Here is an 11,634-nt window from a genome sequence, read left to right as displayed (position 1 = left end):
TATCTTGTTGACTGTTGTGAGCTATCCTCAGAACTGGTCCAACACAAGCTGCATTCCGAACAATGGTACACAGACTACTCAACATACCAATGAGCCAACAAGACTACAAAGAAGAGCTAAATACAATCAAATACATAGCACAAGAAAATGGATACAACTCTAACATAATAGACAACATAATAAAGTTACAGTCACACATCGCTACTGTTGTACTGCAGCTGCAAAAGTTGCGTGTCGTGTTCACACATAAGCCAAAAGTAGCACGCTGCATGCTACTTTTCGTGCTGCACAACCCGAGTGCTGCAAAGTTGCAACTGGAGGTTGCGAGTCTGTTCACAAAGGCGCTACTTTTGCAGCCGCAGTCATGCTGCAGGTTTCCATCTCCGTGTTGACTTCTCAATATACATTTTGTGGTTATGTTCGCATTATTAAAAAACTCATGCGAAAGCTTCCTTATCTATTATTTGCTTTTCTGTCGTATCTAGTATTCAGAAATTGACATTATTTTTACTATAAAGCTTTTAAAAACGCCTATATACTTAAATGATAACCAACAGTATATTCAAGTAATCAATGTTGGCAACCCTCCTGTTTGGAACTACGCTACGGAAAATTTAAAAAATGAATTATATCGTCAGCAATTATGCTCAGACTGTGTTGTGTATTTAATAACTGTTACAAATAATTTATTTTCATCACCTTTAACATTAAAATATATCCAAACAATAAAAGTATCATTGGCACATATAGGTGGTAACACTGGTTGCAACCGCAGCAAAAGTTTCAACAAAACCGATATCAAAATTGCTGCGGCTGCAACCCTGAGAACCTTGTTCACATGTCGCTACTTTTAAGCTTCGCGCAGCATGGAAAAGTAGCGGGCAGCAGGTTCGGCAGCCGCTACTTTTCGGGTTGCACCGTTGTTCACACGTCGCAGTACAAGAGTTGCGCAGTTTTTTGTACTGCAGCGCTGCAAAAGTAGTGACGTGTGACCATACCTTAAGAAAGACAAAGCATAATTACAAAAACATAGGAATACAACACAAATACAAGAACACAAAACATACATCACACTAACATACGAAAACAAAAACACACACAAGATTGCAACCTCATTCAAGAAATTAAATTACAACATCGTATACAGAACAAAAAAAAAAAAAAAAACTACCAAAGGATCTCAACACACAAACAAACAAATACAACCACACAGGCGTATACAAACTCAAATGCAACACCTGCAACAACAAAATCACAAAACACTTCCACATACGCAGAACATATCACAAATGCCAACCACACCTACGGCAACATAAACAGACATGAAAATTCTCCATATTCAACCGAAAAACCAGAAAATAAACACACTAGAACAATACGAAATATACAGGCACACAAAAACACATCCACATGAAATTCTCAACACAACTCAATTTCAGAACACACACACTTTTTGACTCAACATTACACCACACAGACACACCCCCACAGGAAATGCAAACAAAAGGCGCGAAGACCAGAACCATCCAGTTCTGAGGATAGGCCACAACAGGCTGAAACTAGTCAACAAGGTACTGTACTGTACCTAATATTTAACACGCTAACGCAATAAACTGCATATTCCGAAGTTATATTCACTGCTAACAGTTTAATTTGCAAAAAAAAAAAAATAAATAAATAAATAAATAAATGACTCAAGACACTAACTATTCAGATTATTTTTAGCTCTCTGCTTGTATAGCAATCAAACATTTCTCTTGGACCGTTACCACAATAGATCGCTGGAAACATTGGGTAAAGATGATTTTTTTCCTGCTTAACGGTGCTTCATCGAAGGAAAATTGTAATAAAAGTTTTGTTATATTTAACATGTAGAATCATCTCTCAAATTTTGGTGCATCGGTCTATATGATGTATACTGGGTGTTCATTTCAAAGTGTGTCATGACGTCACTGTTGTTGGGTCACCGATTTGAAGCGAGTTTCAGCTTATATGTTAGAGAAGTTGTCTATTATTTAAGGCGTTCTTCAATCTGAACTTGAGAACGTGTACGGTAGAACTTGAACGTCGTAGCAACAGATGGCGGTCTGAACGGTCTGTGTGCTACCATAACCTCTTTCGAACTGTTTTTTGCGCCGGCAAGTCGTACGCAGGGTATTTGTTATCATCGGTTGCGTACGGTAACATTCCACAACACAAATCAAATGCTCCGTGTCCATGTTGACCGTCCAAGTTAATGTCAACAAATACGTAAGTAATCCTCTTAACCCTCTCCCCATATCCCGACAGTACATATTTCCAAACAGTTCACATTCCTGCCACTACCGGCGTTACCGTACGTATCGGCACGTACTCTTCAGAATGAACGCCGTACTTGGTAGCCAACTTCTCTGCCTCTTAGATTATACACCTGAGCTGCGGAAGTGTAGGAAGATTGAATTCTCTAGGCTCATCAGCTAGCCACATGACGGCATACAGCGAGCCAAGACACATTTTGAACTGAACACCCAGTATATGTAGGTCTATATAATTTTTCCAAAAGTGAATGTTTTCAGCATTGATGATAGTTAATGGGTTTTTTTTTATAAAATGATTCTGTGTACTGCTTATTCTTCTGAATTAAAATGTCTATTTAATTCATACTTAAACTCTATGAATCATTTCATCTCATGAATATGCTTATAAAATGTAACCATTTATACTGAAATAGCAACATGAAATGATTTCAACCATTAGTGTAAGTTTATATTTACTGAAACTTGGCTCTAATGATTTTGTAATTTTTATTACACAAGAAATACTGCCAAATGAGACAGTCCAAACCATATTACCACTAAAATGTTTAGTTCTGAGTAACTATAAGATTACATAGGTATTTGCTACACCTCAAGATGATTAGTAGATAAGGATTTTGAAGTCCACAGAATATCTCATCAGCAAGTTTCTGGTTCAGGATTGTGGCGGAGTTTGGAGAAACAGAGTGGGAAAGAGACACAGACCACGAAACTATGCCATTTTAATTATGTTACATATATGTATGTTAATATCATAAGGGAGGCGGAGGAAAGAAAAATTATTTGGCAATATTACATCAAAAGAATGTAACGAAAAGTGTTTTTCTTTTTTAAGTATCTCAAATTAAATGACTGTAATACATTTGTCTACATTCATTTTGGTAAGCTACAAATAAAATTGTGTTTTCTTTGCAAGTCTTTCTTCTACCGCCTCCACTATATTACTGTATATATAAAAAAAAGTAAGAGAGAATATTATGTATTCATTAACAGCCTAAGTAAGACATTACTTTCGATATATAACAATATTTTTACAAATACATTTGTTATGAAGTTAAGTAAGAATACAATCTTTGTGTATTGCTAGGAATGGTCTTGTGTTCCCACATTAGTAAATAATGCTTGTGGCATTTGTTTATTTTTCTATGTTTTGATAATTCTAAAAATAAATAATTGATAATGCAAGAAATAAGTGTTGCTTTATTGGCACTTTCCTCTATTGTTGTAATAATACTGCTCCCTTCCTATTTATAGGACGAGCTGTGAAGCTTATCTTCATTAAAACATGAGCACTGCCTCGGTTGTCTGCATTTTCGTGGAACTTGGAAATCCCCATTTAATTATAATCTATATGCTCTCTTTCTGCTTTAAGTTTTGACCACCTATATAATTTCAACACTGATCACAGTTACAAAGTTCTGCTATAAATATATATATTACCTTTACATTTTGACCACAGTTTGAAAATTGTGTGGAGTAATGTGATACCTCTGATGACTTAAGTTCTGACACAGGAAAATAATGTGACAGCTTGATCCAAAAACACAGTGAAACCATGTACTGTGTTGAATAAAATACTAATTTGTACAAACGATTTCAGCAAAAGAACTATTTCGATTATAACAACATATTGAAATTAATGTACTTAACTCCAGAATGGCTACGGATTAAAAAATAAATTAAAAAATACTCATAAAGACTTCCCAATTCCCGAAAAAAAAGAAAGAAAATAAAATAAATAAATAAAAACTTATAAAATGAAAACTATATACGGTATTTTAAGAGTAACGCATAATTGCAGTTAAACTTGAATGAGGGAATTTTGGACAAAAGCTCAGACACGTCAAACTTTGTATTTAGAAAGGAATTTTTTTAATAACATTTGAAAGAACATATTTTTTATGTAATATTTCATTTGTTTTGAACAGAAGCACTTACTTACTGGCTTTTAAGGAACCCGGAGGTTCATTGCCACCCTCACATAAGCCCGCCATCGGTCCCTATCCTGAGCAAGATTAATCCATTCTCTATCATCATATCCCACCTCCCTCAAATCCATTTTAATATTATCTTCCCATCTACGTCTCGGCCTCCCTAAAGGTCTTTTTCCCTCCGGCCTCCCAACTAACATTCTATATGCATTTCTGGATTCGCCCATACGTGCTACATGACCTGCCCATCTAAAACGTCTGGATTTAATGTTCCTAATTATGTCAGGTGAAGAATACAATGCGTGCAGTTCTGTGTTGTGTAACTTCCTCCATTCTCCTGTATCTTCATCCCTCTTAGTCCCAAATATTTTCCTAAGCACCTTATTCTCAAACACCCTTAATCTCTGTTCCTCTCTCAAAGTGAGAGTCCAAGTTTCACAACCATACAGAACAACCGGTAATATAACTGTTTTATAAATTCTAACTTTCAGATTTTTCGACAGCAGACTGAATGATAAAAGTTTCTCAACCGAATAATAACAGGCATTTCCCATATTTATTATGTGTTTAATTTCCTCCCGAGTGTCATTTATATTTGTTACTGTTGCTCCCAGATATTTGAACTTCTCCACCTCTTCAAAAGATAAATTTCCAATTTTTATATTACCATTTCGTACAATATTCTCGTCACGAGACATAATCATATACTTTGTCTTTTCGGGATTTATTTCCAAACCTATCTCTTTACTTGCTTCCAGTAAAATTCCCGTGTTTTCCCTAATCGTTTGTGGATTTTCTCCTAACATATTCACTTCATCCACACAGACAAGCAGCTGATGTAATCCGTTCAATTCCAAACCCTCTCTGTTATCCTGGACTTTCCTAATGGCATACTCTAGAGCAAAGTTAAAAAGTAAAGGTGATAGTGCATCTCCTTGCTTTAGTCCACAGTGAATTGGAAATGCATCTGACAGAAAGTGACCTATACGAACTCTGCTGTACGTTTCACTGAGACACATTTTAATTAATCGAACTAGTTTCTTGGGAATACCAAATTCAATAAGAATATCATATAAAATTTCTCTCTTAACAGAGTCATATGCCTTTTTGAAATCTATGAATAACTGATGTACTGTACCCATATACTCCCATTTTTTCTCCATTATCTGTCGAATACAAAATATCTGGTCAATAGTTGATCTATTACGCCTAAAACCACACTGATGATCCCCAAAAATTTCATCTACATATGGAGTTAATCTTCTCAAAATAATATTGGACAAAATTGTGTACGATGTCAACAAAAGTGATACAGTATTCCTCGAAAGTTACTACAGTTAGTCTTGTACAGAAGCACTATTATTGTTAATATTTTATTTTGTTAGTCCCTGTATTATGGAAGCAGTTTTATTGTCTGAGACACGTCCAGGTTTTCTGAATTTCGCTTTTATTCTACTCTCAGTTTACAGAAAAATAGGTGGCTGATTTTCATGAGAATCGGTGTCATTAAAAAGTGTGATTATTATGTATACATCTTGTCACCAAGTCCTATCTTCATAGAATTTCAATTCTCTCATTTTCTGTTAAAAGTCTCGTTTTATATTGATTTCATATAGTGGTGAAACATATGAGAAGATAATAGGAGTGTGCTGGGAGTGTTCTGGGGCCTGTTTCTCAAAACTCACGGACTAGTAATACTAGTCTGTACAGTAGTAATAATAGTTTGTTTTACAAGTCTGTGTTTCTAGAAACTACAAGGGTAAAGTAGTAGTTACCAGTTCACAGACTAGTAATATTGGTCGATTTCACCAGTTCCTAAGAGATTCTGTTTCTCAAAATGCTAATCTAGTTGATTATACTAGTATTCCACAGGAATATTCCTACAAGACTCTAAAGACTGGTGATTTCTATATTATCAGTTACCAGTGGCAATCTTTCTCAGATAATCAAAACAAAATATTGTAGTTATTTTTTTAATATGTGGTTTAGTGATTCCGATTGAAGTAGTAAAGAAGTTGTTGTGAGAAGAGCTTAAACTATATCGAGAAAGAACAATTATTATTCCTTTACGGGAGCATTGTTTAAATATAATGAATGGTTTAAATAAAGTGCTGAAAAGCTTGGAGAGTTGTTCAATATAGTGGGACCTGCCATAACAAGACAAACAAATAGAAGTCATGCATTATCAGCAAAGCTTCAAATACAAATTGCTCTACAAATCGGGATGTTGATTATTTTCCAATGCCATCTGGTTTTTCTGCCCTAGACCAGTAACACATGCAGAATTTTTTTCCTAATAATCTGATACCAATTCATCAACTGCAGTAATTTTTGCTGGCTTTCCTCCTCAACTGCCAGTTCTTCTGACATTGTCTACTTTAGCCTACAAATTAAATACAAAACGACACTAATTTACGAATAGATCAAACGTAAAACTGAAAAAAAAAAAAATTAGCGAATTTTTCAAGTCATAAGTAGCATTCATGTCGCCAGTAGACCCACTAGCTACATAATGTGTTCATATTATGATACTGTGAACTTGAATTGGTACTCGTCAAAGTTTCTTTCTTAATGTTGGGCCAGTAAGTGTCCCTAACATAAGCATAATCTTTGTTCTGAGGTATCAGTTCCATAGCCTCATATATTACAAATTTTTTTGTCCATTCGTTTACTTTATCATTTTTTGTTACTATGCTTGAAAAAGCACCAAATAATATATCCTGTGATTCATTAATCATATTGAGTGTAGTTAATTTGCTTTCAATTGATGGAATTTCAAGAAAAGAGAGAAGTAAGAACCAAAACACAAACAACTTAGCCTTCTAAACTCAAATAACAATACCTACCAATGGCTATAAACAAATGAACTCAATCAGCTGACTAGTGAAATAGATCATGTGACTAGTGAAAAATTGTCACAAGTTAATAGACTGGTAAAATAGTTTGAGAAACAGAATCTACTAGAGCTGATGAAATATACTCTGTTAACTAGTAACTGGTGAACTACTAAACTAGTATTTTTGAGAAACAGGCCCCAGGAATGGATTTGAGTGACGGACAAATTGTGAAAGTATTTAGAATAGGGAGAAGATATACATGGTGTTAAAAAAAAGTGACTAGTTGTAATAAAATTAGTTTTGTTTCGTTGTATGTCTGATCATGAGCACTGCCTCCTTTCTGCGACTTATAAAGTATCTGTGCGGCATATTTTTTTCTAAGACTGTACTATCCCCTCACTGACACTCTTGGAAGTACATAGTTCTACGTCAAAGCATTTCATGTGAATTTATTCCCAATCCATCACATACTGAAAAACACAATTTGGGGAAACAATGAATTACTGAATCAGAAGGAGCTTCATCTCGGTTGATAAATAGTTTTCAAACCAAAATTAATACGTATTAATATTAATTTCTCCTCTAATGTTAAATATTAATTCAAAATTAATACAGTTGCAGCAATGAATAAATAGGAAAAGTTGCCCCCTTTTTTTTTTTTTTTCAGGGCATGATAAAAAATGAGCTGATGAAGTTGGACCACTGTTCAGTTTTTGGAAAGGGTATGAAGCTGTAAAACCACATTTGCATATTGCAATTTTCAAACATAGGTAAATTGGCTGATATCATTTTAAAATTTCCGTATTCAAAAGCGGCAGTGGAAAGAAGAATAATTTTCTCTTGTGACTAATAATAATCCGTGGCGCTACAGCCCGCGAAGGGCCTAGACTGACCAGCCGGCTGCTGGCCTCACGCCCACATGCCGAAGCAGAAGTGGACGATCATCCAACCAGAATGGAGGTATCTTGTGGTTAGCACGATGATCCCCCCCAGCCGTTATAGCTGGTATTTGCAACCGGATTTCGCTACCTATCGTAGCTCCCCAAGTGCATCACGATGCTGGGTGGGCACCGGTCCCATACACTGGCGAAATTTCATTAGAAAATTTCTTCCCCCATGGGGACTCGAACCAGCGCGCATTCCGTAACGCGAGTCCTAGGTGGGATGCCTTAGACCGCGACGCCACGGCGCGGGACCTTGTGACTAATATCAAGACAAAGAAACGCAACAAACTTTCAGCAGACACATTAGAGGCTTTAGTTACCAGTACTTAGAGTTAAAATGGACGTGAAAAGACGTATGATTACAAAATTATTAAAGATACTATACATAGGTATCACAATAAGTCTAAGGCTGCAGTGCATCCGGAGAAATGACAGCCCTAATATGAGAGAAAAAAAAGGTACTATATATAATTTATTCCTTCAAGAATAGTAACGATTTTCTAGTGTTAATAATAAAATTATTCATATCCAAGTAGTGTTTGTCCCTTTCACCACGGCCTGGCATGTGCTCATGTTGCAGATAGAGCAGACGGCCTTCAGATATGGAGTGTAGCTGCAAATATATTGATTAAACAGTCACTGACAGCTGACAAAAGGTGGTCCTCCAGCTTGGGGGTTGGGCGAAGGACAAACAATCCATCACCGTATAAAAGAGCCTGTTACGAAACCCCAACATAAGCCTCGGAAAGGGACTGATTCTTTGGTGCGACCACAGCAAAGGAATAATCTTGGTCAGAATTGGGACTGATTGCAAGCTGTGAGGGCGGCAATGAACCTACGGGCTCTCTAAAAGCCATTTTTTAAATAAATAATATATATAAAACAAAAAGGTATACAGTCCTCTTTTATGAAGCAGCTGCCGATTCACATTTGACCAGTTACACAACTGCGAACACTAGGCACGATATTCTGGTTCTAAATGCTGTGCTTCTTGCAAATGAAAAGGATGCAGTCTGTTCTCATAAGAGTTCCCCATGCCTTGAACTGTGAAACGTTAAACTGGCTGGCTAGGCATCTTGTACTAGTATGTGGTAGCTTTCACATTACCTTCGCACACAACCAAAATAAACACAATATCAGCATACTCCTCAGAAGAAAACTTCTAAGGCATTGTGTTGTATTTTACACAAGAGTTAACAGCTTAATAAATAGTGGCGGTAGAATGCTTCAGACCGCTTATCTTCAAGATAAGACTTGAATGTGACCTCTGTTATTGGTAGAATAGCAATTATCTGTCTTCCTTCTTCTGCCAGCAATGTTTATGCCGCCTGTCAGACATTTTGGAACACAGTATAGATGTCACAAGTGCAGGTCTCTTTGGTCATGGGATTAGCATGGCACAGAACCACAGCAGAGAAATCACAAGACAACAGACAAACAACCAGTCCCATGGACGGAAGATACATTTCTTCCATTATCCATGCAGGGAATTGAACATTGGACATTTTGTTCGGGAAGCACATGCACTATAAACATAGGTATAATGACAGACCATTTTCTTAGTTACTGTGTAATAATAACTCAAAATACAAGCAGTAATCATTCCCAACAATGAATGATTATGTATATGAGGAAGTTTAATGTTTTTCTACAGAAGGATCTACACGGCATGCTGACATCATAATAATTGACCGAGATAAAAAAAACTGGTCTCATTCTTGACCAAACAGTAAGGTTCGAAACTAATGAAGATCAACCAAAGCAGGTACATGAAGAGAAGCGCGCTAATTATCTTCCATGCTGTGATGATCTCAGTCATAAATATAATATTCAAGATTGGAATGTCATTGGACTTAGGTTTGGTGCGCGAGGGACAATTCCCAAATTTACATTGGAGATCCTCAGAAAATTAAAAGTTCCTGAAAAGACTCTTCAGACAATTGCATCAACCATTTTAAAATCTTCATTGAACGTCATCAATCACCATCTCTTCATCTTTATAATATTCAATGTATATTATTTATTTCCAATAAATTTTTTATCATTTTGATAGCTATCACATTTTGTCGCAGAATATTATTATTATTTTTTTTAAATTTCATTATGTATTTTTTAACTTTAATGTAGATTTTCTTTTTTGTTCATCTGAATTGATTAGGATGCCGATATTTTAAATCCGAGATTTGGACTGCTGTCATTTCGATATACTACTCTTCTCTGACAGCAACAAACCACAAAGTCAAAAATAATTTAATGGTAAGGTACTTTTTTTTTTTTTTACTTTTATTTCCTTTAGCGACATTTTTAGCAACTTTATTACATCCTTAGCGATTTTCTAATGACTGTAAGGGACACTAGGATTGAATTTTTGGCCAAAATGGCCAAAAAAAAGTTCAATTTTTGGTTTTTTACATATACGTGATCTCTTTAAAAAGCTCGGTGAATGCTATCAGAAAACAAACAAAACAGAAAATACAAACAAATTTTCTTTATTGTCTTTCAAAATAGTCCCCAATTGCTACAACACAACGTCCATACAGCTTCTGAAAACTGTTAGCAAAGGTTTCCTGAGGTATCATCGCAGAACGGCTGTCATAGGATCTTGGATGGCTGCCACGTTCGCAAAACGTACACTATAGTGGATGATCAAGCACAGGTACACTGCGCTGAGCCAGAAATTGGCGCATATGGATCGCACTCTGTGCAGGGGCATTATCGTGCAGAAGCATATGCAACTCTGTCGGAACATGCTAGATGCACTGTAACAATCAGTTCAAAACTTGCTGTTAAAATGTGGCATTATCAGTTTGACCTTCAGGAACGAATTCCTTATGGATGATGCCTTTGTTGTTAGAATTTTGCAAACAACTCTTGTTTGGTCGCGAGGAAGTCAGTGGACACCATGCTATCGATTGCAGTTTGGATTCCAGATCGAACTTGTAGCACCAGTTCTCATCCCCAGTGACGATGATTTGTAGAAATGATGGATCCTGGTCACACATGGTAAATAAGTCTCCAGAAGTTTCCATCCCTTTTGCTTTCTGCTCGTCTGTCAGCTTGTGTGGCACAAACTGAGACCAGATCTTCCGCTTACCCAAATCATCGTGGAGGATGGCGTGCGCCTTGTCCTTGCTAATGCCCAATTCCTCCGCTATCAATCGTAGAGTCGGCTGTCGATCTTATCCCAGCATTTGTCGCATTTTCTCGATAATTTCTGGAGTTCTGCTTGTCGATGGCCGACCCAAACGTGGCTCATCATCAATCGTTTCCTTCCCTCCGCAAAAGTGTTTGAATCACTCGTAAATACATTTTCTGCTTACGGCTTCTCTCCCATATTTAGCCTCCATCCGCCATTTTTTAAAGTCTGGCGGCCATTTGTCTAAATTTTAAATGCCACGATCATGGTTTTAAAATGTACAATGCTCACTTTTCCTCACTTGTAAGTATAATATCTTTATTTTTCGACTCTCATATTCAAATTTCCCTCAGTTTTCGCTGTAGATGTTTCGAAGGAACTAATACCACCTTAACCAACCCAAAATGAAAATGAAAGTTGGTTATGGCGAAAATGTAATGGAAAATTTTATTTCCAAAAAGAGGCTGGACATAGCAACGTTAAATGCTGTTT

The sequence above is a fragment of the Periplaneta americana genome, chromosome 6 (genome assembly GCF_040183065.1).
Source record: "Periplaneta americana isolate PAMFEO1 chromosome 6, P.americana_PAMFEO1_priV1, whole genome shotgun sequence".
NCBI classification, from domain to species: Eukaryota; Metazoa; Arthropoda; class Insecta; order Blattodea; family Blattidae; genus Periplaneta; species Periplaneta americana.
The sequence above is the reverse complement of the archived record's forward strand: the minus strand, read 5'-3'. Positions refer to the sequence as shown.